The sequence below is a fragment of the Arachis hypogaea genome, chromosome 20 (assembly GCF_003086295.3).
Source record: "Arachis hypogaea cultivar Tifrunner chromosome 20, arahy.Tifrunner.gnm2.J5K5, whole genome shotgun sequence".
NCBI classification, from domain to species: domain Eukaryota; kingdom Viridiplantae; phylum Streptophyta; class Magnoliopsida; order Fabales; family Fabaceae; genus Arachis; species Arachis hypogaea.
In genome coordinates this window covers 97,118,800-97,128,899 of record NC_092055.1, presented here as the reverse complement: position 1 = coordinate 97,128,899, position 10,100 = coordinate 97,118,800, and the positions used below count along the sequence as shown (strand labels likewise).

The window sequence follows — 10,100 nt, the reverse complement described above, 5'->3', positions numbered from 1 at the left end:
AATTTCGAACAAGTAAAGGAGATGGCAGCCGAACCCAACAACAATGCAAGGAGAATGCTTGGTGACTTTACTGCACCAAATTCCAATTTACATGGAAGAAGCATCTCCATTCCTACCATTGGAGCAAACAATTTTGAGCTAAAACCTCAGCTAGTTTCTCTGATGCAGCAGAACTGCAAGTTTCATGGACTTCCATCTGAAGATCCTTTTCAGTTCTTAACTGAATTCTTGTAGATCTGTGATACTGTTAAGACTAATGGAGTAGATCCTGAAGTCTACAAGCTCATGCTTTTCCCTTTTGCTGTAAGAGACAGAGCTAGAATATGGTTGGACTCTCAACCTAAAGACAGCCTGAACTCTTGGGATAAGCTGGTCACGGCTTTCTTAGCCAAGTTCTTTCCTCCTCAAAAGCTAAGCAAGCTTAGAGTGGATGTTCAAACCTTCAAACAAAAAGATGGTGAATCCCTCTATGAAGCTTGGAAAAGATACAAACAGTTGACCAAAAAGTGTCCTTCTGACATGCTTTCAGAATGGACCATCCTGGATATATTCTATGATGGTTTATCTGAGCTATCAAAGATGTCATTAGATACTTTTGCAGGTGGATCCATTCACCTAAAGAAAACACCTGCAGAAGCTCAAGAACTTATTGACATGGTTGCTAATAACCAGTTCATGTACACTTCTGAGAGGAATCTTGTGAGTAATGGGATGCCTATGAAGAAGGGAGTTCTTGAAGTTGATACTCTGAATGCCATATTGGCTCAGAACAAAATATTGACTCAGCAAGTCAATATGATTTCCCAGAGTCTGAATGGAATGCAAGTTGCATCCAACAGTACTCAAGAGGCTTCTTATGCAGAAGAAGCTTATGATTCTGAGAACCCTGCAATAGCAGAGGTGAATTACTTAGGTGAACCTTATGGAAACACCTATAACTCATCATGGAGAAATCATCCAAATCTCTCATGGAAGGATCAAAAGCCTCAACAAGGCTTTAATAATGGTGGAAGAAATAGGTTTAGCAATAGCAAGCCTTTTCCATCATCTACTCAGCAACAGACAGAGAATTCTGAGCAGAATCTATCTAGCTTAGCAAATTTAGTCTCTGATCTATCTAAGGCCACTGTGAGTTTCATGAATGAAACAAGGTCCTCCATTAGAAATTTGGAAGCACAAGTGGGCCAGCTGAGTAAATGGATCACTGAAATCCCTCCTAGTACTCTCCCAAGCAATACAGAAGAGAATCCAAAAGGAGAGTGCAAGGCCATTGACATAAGCACCATGGCCGAACCTGTAAGGGAAAGAGAAGACGTGAATCCCAAGGAGAAAGACCTCCTGGGACGTCCAGTGATTAATAATGAGCTTCCCTCTGAGGAACCAAAGGACTCTGAGGCTCATCTAGAGACCATAGAGATTCCATTGAACCTCCTTATGCCATTCATGAGCTCTGATGAGTATTCCTCTTCTGAAGAGAATGAGGATGTTACTGAAGAGCAAGCTGCCAAGTTTCTTGGTGCAATCATGAAGCTGAATGCCAAATTATCTGGCATTGATACTTGGGAAGATGAACCTCCCTTGTTCACCAATGAACTAAGTGATCTGGATCAACTGACATTGCCTCAAAAGAGACAGGATCCTGGAAAGTTCATAATACCTTGTACCATAGGCACCATGATCTTTAAGGCTCTGTGTGACCTTGGTTCAGGGATAAACCTCATGCCCCTCTCTGTAATAGAGAAACTGGGAATCTATGGGGTGCAAGCTGCTAAAATCTCATTAGAGATGGCAGACAATTCAAGAAAACAGGCTTATGGACAAGTAGAGGACGTGTTAGTAAAGGTTGAAGGCCTTTACATCCCTGCTGATTTCATAGTCCTGGATACTGGAAAGGAAGAGGATGAATCCATCATCCTAGGAAGACCTTTCCTAGCCACAGCAAGAGCTGTGATTGATGTGGACAGAGGAGAATTGATCCTTCAATTAAATAAGGACAACCTTGTGTTTACATCTCAAGGATCTCTCTCTGCATCCATGGAGAGGAAGCAGAAGAAGCTTCTCTCAAAGCAGAGTCAAACAAAGCCCCCACAGTCAAACTCTAAGTTTGGTGTTGGGAGGCCACAACCAAACTCTAAGTTTGGTGTTGAACTCCCATATCCAAACTCTAAGTTTGGTGTTGGGGAGTTTCAACAATGCTCTGAACATCTGTGAGGCTCCATGAGAGCCCACTGTCAAGCTATTGACATTAAAGAAGCGCTTGTTGGGAGGCAACCCAATTTTTATTTATCTAACTATATTTTTCTTAGTTATATGTCTTTATAGGTTCATTATCATGTGGAGTCCAAAATAAACAAAAAAAATTAAAAACGGAATCAAAAACAGCAGAAGAAAAATCACACCCTGGAGGAGCATCTGTCTGGCGTTCAACGCCAGAACAGAGCATGGTTCTGGCGCTGAACGCCCAAATTGGGCAGTGTCATCTGGGCGCTGAACGCCAGAATTGCACCCTGGAGAGGAGCTGGCGCTGAACGCCCAGAACAAGCATGGTTCTGGCGTTCAACGCCAGAAATGGGCAACAAATGGGCGTTGAACGCCCAAAATGGGCACCAACCTGGCGCTGAACACCCAGAGTTGTGTGCAAGGGCTTTTTACATGCCTAATTTGGTGCAAGGTTGTAAATCCTTGAACATCTCAGGATCTGTGGACCCCACAGGATCATCTCAGGATCTGTGGACCCCACAGGATCATCTCAGGATCTGTGGACCTCACAGGATCCCCACCCACCTCACCCTCTCTCTCTCCCTCCATTCATGGACATCCTTTCTGTTTCCCATTCACCACTCACATCCATACAAACATCCCTCTATCTCCTCCATCTCTTCTCCTTCTTCATTTATTCTTTCTTCTCTTACTCGAGGGCGAGCAATATTCTATGTTTGGTGTGGTAAAAGCATAAGCTTTTTATTTTTCCATTACCATTAATGGCACCTAAGGCCAGAGAAACCTCAAGAAAGAGGAAAGAGAAGACAAATGCTTCCACCTCTGAGCCATGGGAGATGGAAAGATTCATCTCAAAAGCCCATCACTAAGAAAAAGATGGAGCAAGCAAGAGAGCCCATTCATGGAGCTCAAGAGGTGTATGAAGCTCATCACCATGAGATCCCGGAGATGCCTCAAATGCATTTTCCTCCACAAAACTATTGGGAGCAAATCAACACCTCCCTAGGAGAATTGAGTTCCAATATGGGACAACTAAGGGTGGAACATCAAGAGCACTCCATCATCCTTCATGAAATAAGAGAAGATCAAAAAGCAATGAGGGAGGAGCAACAAAGACAAGGAAAAGACATAGAAGAGCTCAAGGACATCATTGGTTCCTCAAGAAGGAAGCGCCACCATCACTAAGGTGGATTCATTCCTTGTTCTTCTTTCTTCTGTTTTTCGTTTTCTATGTTATGTGCTTATCTATGTTTGTGTCATCATTACATGATCATTAGTAATTAGTAACTATGTCTTAAAGTTATGAATGTCCTATGAATCCATCACCTCTCTTAAATGAAAAATGTTTTAATTCAAAAGAACAAGAAGTACATGAGTTTCGAATTTATCCTTGAACTTAGTTTAATTATATTGATGTAGTGACAATGCTTCTTGTTTTCTGAATGAATGCTTGAACAGTGCATATATATTTTGAAGTTGTTGTTTAAGAATGTTAAATATGTTGGCTCTTGAAAGAATGATGACAAGGAGACATGTTATTTGATAATCTGAAAAATCATAAAAATGATTCTTGAAGCAAGAAAAAGCAGCAAAGAACAAAGCTTGCAGAAAAAAAAAGGAGCGAAAAAAAAAAAATATATATATATATATATATATAGAAAGAAAAAAAGAAAAAGCAAGCAGAAAAAGCAAAAGCTCTTAAAACCAAGAGGCAAGAGCAAAAAGCCAGTAACCCTTAAAACCAAAAGGCAAGGGCAAATAAAAAGGATCCCAAGGCTTTGAGCATCAGTGGATAGGAGGGCCTAAAGGAATAAAATCCTGGCCTAAGCGGCTAAACCGAGCTGTCCCTAACCATGTGCTTGTGGCGTGTAGGTGTCAAGTGAAAACTTGAGACTGAGCGGTTAAAGTCAAGGTCCAAGGCAAAAAAAAGAGTGTGCTTAAGAACCCTGGACACCTCTAATTGGGGACTTTAGCAAAGCTGAGTCACAATCTGAAAAGGTTCACCCAATTATGTGTCTGTGGCATTTATGTATCCGGTGGTAATACTGGAAAACAAAGTGCTTAGGGCCACGGCCAAGACTCATAAAATAGCTGTGTTCAAGAATCATCATACTGAACTAGGAGAATCAATAACACTATCTGAACTCTGAGTTCCTATAGATGCCAATCATTCTGAACTTCAATGGATAAAGTGAGATGCCAAAACTATTCAAGAGGCAAAAAGCTATAAGTCCCGCTCATATGATTGAAGCTATGTTTCATTGATAGTTTGGAATTTATAGTATATTCTCTTCTTTTTATCCTATTTGATTTTCATTTGCTTGGGAACAAGCAACAATTTAAGTTTGGTGTTGTGATGAGCGGATAATTTATACGCTTTTTGACATTGTTTTTAGTATGTTTTGAGTAGAATCTAGTTATTTTTAGGGATGTTTTCATTAGTTTTTATGTTAAATTCACATTTCTGGACTTTACTATGAGTTTGTGTGTTTTTATGTGATTTCAGGTATTTTCTGGCTGAAATTGAGGGACTTGAGCAAAAATCAGATTCAGAGGTTGAAGAAGGACTGCTGATGCTGTTGGATTCTGTCCTCCCTGCACTCAAAGTGGATTTTCTTGAGCTACAGAACTCGAAATGGCGCGCTTTCAATTGCGTTAGAAATTAGACATCCAGGGCTTTCCAGAAATATATAATAGTCTATAGTTTGCCCAAGTTTAAATGACGCAAACTGGCGTTCAACGCCAGCTCTCTGCCCAATTCTGGCATCCAGCGCCAGAAACAAGTTGCAAAGTGGAGTTCAACGCCCAAACTGGCACCAAAACTGGCGTTCAACTCCAAGAATGACCTCTCCACGTGTAGACTTCAAGCTCAGCCCAAGCACACACCAAGTGGGCCCCGGAAGTGGATTTATGCATCAATTACTTACTTCTGTAAACCCTAGTAGCTAGTTTATTATAAATAGAACTTTTTATCATTGTATTTGCAGTCTTGGTTACTCCGATTCCCCTCTGGGGCCGAGACCAATGAACTCCATTCACTTATGTATTTTTAACGGTAGAGTTTCTACACTCCATAGATTAAGGTGTAGAGCTCTGCTGTTCCTCAAAGATTAATGCAAAGTACTACTGTTTTCTATTCAATTCATCTTATTTCGCTTCTAAGATATTCATTCGCACTTCAACCTGAATGTGATGAACGTGACAATCATCATCATTCCCTATGAACGCGTGCCTGACAACCACTTCCGTTCTACATTAGATTGAATGAGTATCTCTTAGATCTCTTAATCGGAATCTTCGTGGTGTAAGCTAGAATGATGGCGGCATTCAAGAGAATCCGAAAAGTCTAAACCTTGTCTGTGGTATTCCGAGTAGGATTCAATGACTGAATGACTGTGACGAGCTTCAAACTCGTGATTGCTAGGCGTAGTGACAGACGCAAAAGGATAGTAAATCCTATTCCAGCATGATCGAGAACCGACAGATGAATAGCCGTGCCGTGATAGGGTGCGTTGACCATTTTCATTGAGAGGATAGGATATAACCATTGACAAGGGTGATGCCTCCAGACGATTAGCCATGCCGTGACAGGGCATTTGGATCATTTTCCCGAGAGAAGACCGAAAGTAGCCCTTGACAATGGTGATGCATTACATAAAGCCAGCCATGGAAAGGAGTAAGACTGATTGGATGAAGATAGCAGGAAAGCAGAGGTTCAGAGGAACGAAAGCATCTCTATTCACTTATCTGAAATTCTCACCAATAATTTACATAAGTATTTCTATCCCTATTTTATTAATTATTTTCGAAAACCCCATTACTATTTTATATCCCCCTGACTGAGATTTACAAGGTGATCATAGCTTGCTTCATACTAACAATCTCCGTGGGATTCGACCCTTACTCACGTAAGGTATTACTTGGACGACGCAGTGCACTTGCTGGTTAGTTGTGCGAAGTTGTGAACCATGGTATTGGCATCATGTTTTTGGCGCCATTACCAGGGAAAGAAAGAGCGATGAATTTTACATAATCAAAATGTAATCACAATTTCTGCGCACCAAGCCCCTAGCCAATGCCACCGCTCAAAGAAGCCGGAAATTCTTATATAGAAATATTTTCACAAGGTTCGGGGTTCCATATTCAATAACCACAGACAATGGCACTCAATTCACAGATGCAGGCTTCAGAAAACTAGTAGCCGACTTGAATATAAAGCACCAGTACACCTCCGTTGAACACCCACAAGCCAATGGACAGGCCGAAGCTGCTAACAAAGTCATATTGGCCGGGTTAAAATGGAGATTACAAGATGCAAAGGGAGCCTGGGCAGAAGAGCTTCCACAGGTCCTATGGGCCTATCGAACGACGCCACATTCCACCACGAAGGAATCCCCCTTCCAGTTAGCATACGGAATAGAGGCGATGATTCTAGTAGAGATTGAGGAAGGATCGCCTAGAGTAGTTCATTACAATGAGGGAGAAAACTCCCAACTTCAGAGGGAAGAGCTCGACCTGCTACCCGAAATTCAAGAAAGAGCTCGGATCAGGGAAGAAGCACTAAAACGTCGAATGGCTTTCAGATATAATCAAAGGGTAGTGCCGAGAAGTTTCATGGAGAACGATTTCATCCTAATCTGAAACGATATTGGAACAACTCGACCAGGAGAAGGAAAGTTGGCAGCAAACTGGAAAGGACCCTACCAAGTTGTAGAAGTACTTGGGAAGGGCTACTACAGACTGTCCGAACTCGATGGACGAGAGCTTCCCAGATCATGGCACGCCTGCAACCTAAGAAGATATTCTACAAGTATTGAAGACGCATTAATCTGAAGCATTCATCGTCCGATTATAAAGCAACAGATCGGCAGAAAGTGAAAAAATAATTTCACTGCACGATCACGATAAAGATAATCGTCCGATTAAGGTGAAAACGTGATTCACCCAAAAGACGATCTAAAAGATGACAACCACTTTCTACAAATCGGCAAAGATGAACACAGAATAATGTAAGAAGTTATCGAAAGTGATCCAAAAAAGAACCTGACGAGGTCTTACGGATTGCTAAAATAATAACTTAAAGACTGGCCGACGTTAAGAAGTCGGACCATGTCAACCCAAGTTATAAGTAAACCCTGGAAAGAGGTCTGGCCAACCCTATTAAAGAGGATTACTTTAACTTAGAAGGGCCCGACATGACAAAGTCAGCCCAAAATGAAAAAGTTATAAAAGTAGTCCCTGAAAGTGATCTGACAAAGGTCCAAGAAAAAGGACTACAAAAATAACTTAGAAGAGATCGACCTAACGAAGTCGGTCTCCTACAGCAAACAAAGTTATAAAAGTAATCCCTGAAAGAGACCTGACAAAGGTCCAAGAAAGAGGATTACAAAAATAACTTAGAAGAGATCGACCTAACGAAGTCGGTCTTCTACAACAAACAAAGTTATAAAAGTAATCCTTGAAAGAGACCTGACAAAGGTCCAAGAAAGAGGATTACAAAAATAACTTAGAAGAGATCGACCTAACGAAGTTGGTCTCCTACAGCAAAAAAAGTTATAAAAGTAATCCCTGAAAGAGACCTGACAAAGGTCCAAGAAAGAGGATTACAAAAATAACTTAGAAGAGATCGACCTAACGAAGTCGGTCTTCTACAGCAAACAAAGTTATAAAAGTAATCCCTGAAAGAGACCTGACAAAGGTCCAAGAAAGAGGATTACAAAAATAACTTAGAAGAGATCGACCTAACGAAGTCGGTCTCCTACAGCAAACAAAGTTATAAAAGTAATCCCTGAAAGAGACCTGACAAAGGTCCAAGAAAGAGGATTACAAAAATAACTTAGAAGAGATCGACCTAACGAAGTCGGTCTCCTACAGCAAACAAAGTTATAAAAGTAATCCCTGAAAGAGACCTGACAAAGGTCCAAGAAAGAGGATTACAAAAATAACTTAGAAAAAGACCGACTTCACGAAGTCAGACTCCTACTACTAAAAAGTTATAAAAGTAATCCCTGAAAAAGATCTGACAAAGATCCAAGAAGGGGGATTACAAAAATAACTTGCAGGACCAACTTGAAGAAATCGGTTATAGATCATCAGAAATACAAGCAAGAACGAGAAAACGGAAAAACAAGTTAGACCCACATAACCACAACCACAAAGGATTCAAGCTACAAAAGTACAAAGCAATCCAAAAAGCTCAAGCTGCAAGGTTCCAACATTCTCAAAAAACAGAAGAGATACCAAGTCAAGCACAAAAAAGCATGATATAATCTACAAAGTTATAAAAGCCTCGGAGGCCACCAAAACCTACCTTAAAAAGCTAAGTGTGCTACCTTTTGTTTTTCAAAAATTAAAGTTGCTAGGCAAGCAACGAGAAAGTGTCAGCAGTTAACAAAACATAAAGAGTTTAAAAAGCCCACAAGCCGGGCCAACTACATAAATATCCAGAATAAGTGAGCTAAGGGTCAGAAGACTTTTTAGCAGCATCAGTCCGAGGAGATGGGGGGCGAGTCTGGAGAGGAACAGCATCTATAGTACCGTCATCCCGGTTTAAAATCTGGCAGTCAGGATCAGAAGCGGAAGGGTCGACCTCGGCAGGAACAGCAGAAGTCGAGACCTTAGCAGAGGACACAAGGGGAGGTTCGACATTATCATCATCCTCTTCATCAGGGACAATCTTGCCATCCTTGACAACATTATCCAGGCTGAAGAGGGTCAGGTCGGCCTCGGGAGCAATGACCCGAACTTGCTCCTTCATGTTCTCATAAGCAGCAGTCACGCTGCCAACAAGATGACCTTGAAGTTCGGAATAATCTTCACGGGCACTCTCCAGCTCCACCCTCAGGCGCATCACCTCCCGATAGGACGTAACGTAACTATCCTTATGCATCATTGCCGTGTCCTCGGCCAACCGCACAGAAGCTGCCAGAGAAAGGGAACTCGCCTTCTCGTTCTCTAGATCTTTTTCCAGCTTGGCCACCTTTACCTCGAGCTCCTCCTTCAGCCCCTTCATCCGATCGAACTCTTGCTTTGCCTCCTCCATAAATGCTTTGGTGGCATGGAGAGGAAGGTTCTGGGCAGTTCGGTGCAGAGCAGCCCCCATATACGCCATCTTTATGCTGTTTCGGGTCATAAATTCCAAATGATGAAGGATGGACACATCGTCCATAGAAAGGGCACCATAGGGACCGATTTGCTGGTCCACAAATTCAATTGCATTAAAGTTGGGAGCATCGAGGTCGAAGGGCTCAACTGTTTTTTGTTTCTTATTGGAAGGAGCGACAGAAGGAGCAACAGAAGTTGGAAGAGGGTCAGCCAGATGAACTCGGGGAGTGGGGATCACCTTCCTCACCCCAGGAGAACTCGTCATGGACGACTTCACATGCACTTGGGAAGATCCCTCCCTGGCCGCCTTAGCCGAGATGTTTTTGGCAGCAGTCGCCTTCTGGGCCCTCTTAAAAGCTTTCATGGATTCATTATTCTTCATCGCCTCTGCAAATAAGACACAATAGTAAGAAATTAAGCTACAAGTCGGAAAGGCATTCACAAGCAATATAAACAGATAACAAAGGAAACGCAAAATACCCAGCTCAGTTTGAAGAAGAGAAGGATTGGTTAAAAATTTCTTTGTATCAAGATGGGGAGATTGACCCCAGTGTTCTTCCAAGATAGTCACAAAAGCTCGCTCAGCCTCATCCAACATTTCCCACTTATATCTGGACACTCTGACATCTTTTTGCCATTCCAAGGGAAAGACGGGCTCATCATTCTCATCCAGGAAAAAGGGCCGAACTCCTTCAACAGCTCGAACCTTAAAAAAGTAGTTCTTAAAATCGCGAAACGATTCATCAAACATGGAAAAGACCTTCTTTCCCTGGGAA

At 41.9% G+C, this 10,100-nt stretch overlaps 1 non-coding gene across 1 annotated transcript; it reads right to left on the bottom strand.

Annotated features, from left to right (window-relative positions):
* Window positions 1–417: 417 nt before the first annotated feature.
* On the bottom strand, window positions 418–525 carry LOC112787972 (small nucleolar RNA R71). The gene has a single exon (XR_003195355.1). It is a non-coding gene; the product is annotated as a small nucleolar RNA R71 (small nucleolar RNA).
* Window positions 526–10,100: the final 9,575 nt, after the last annotated feature.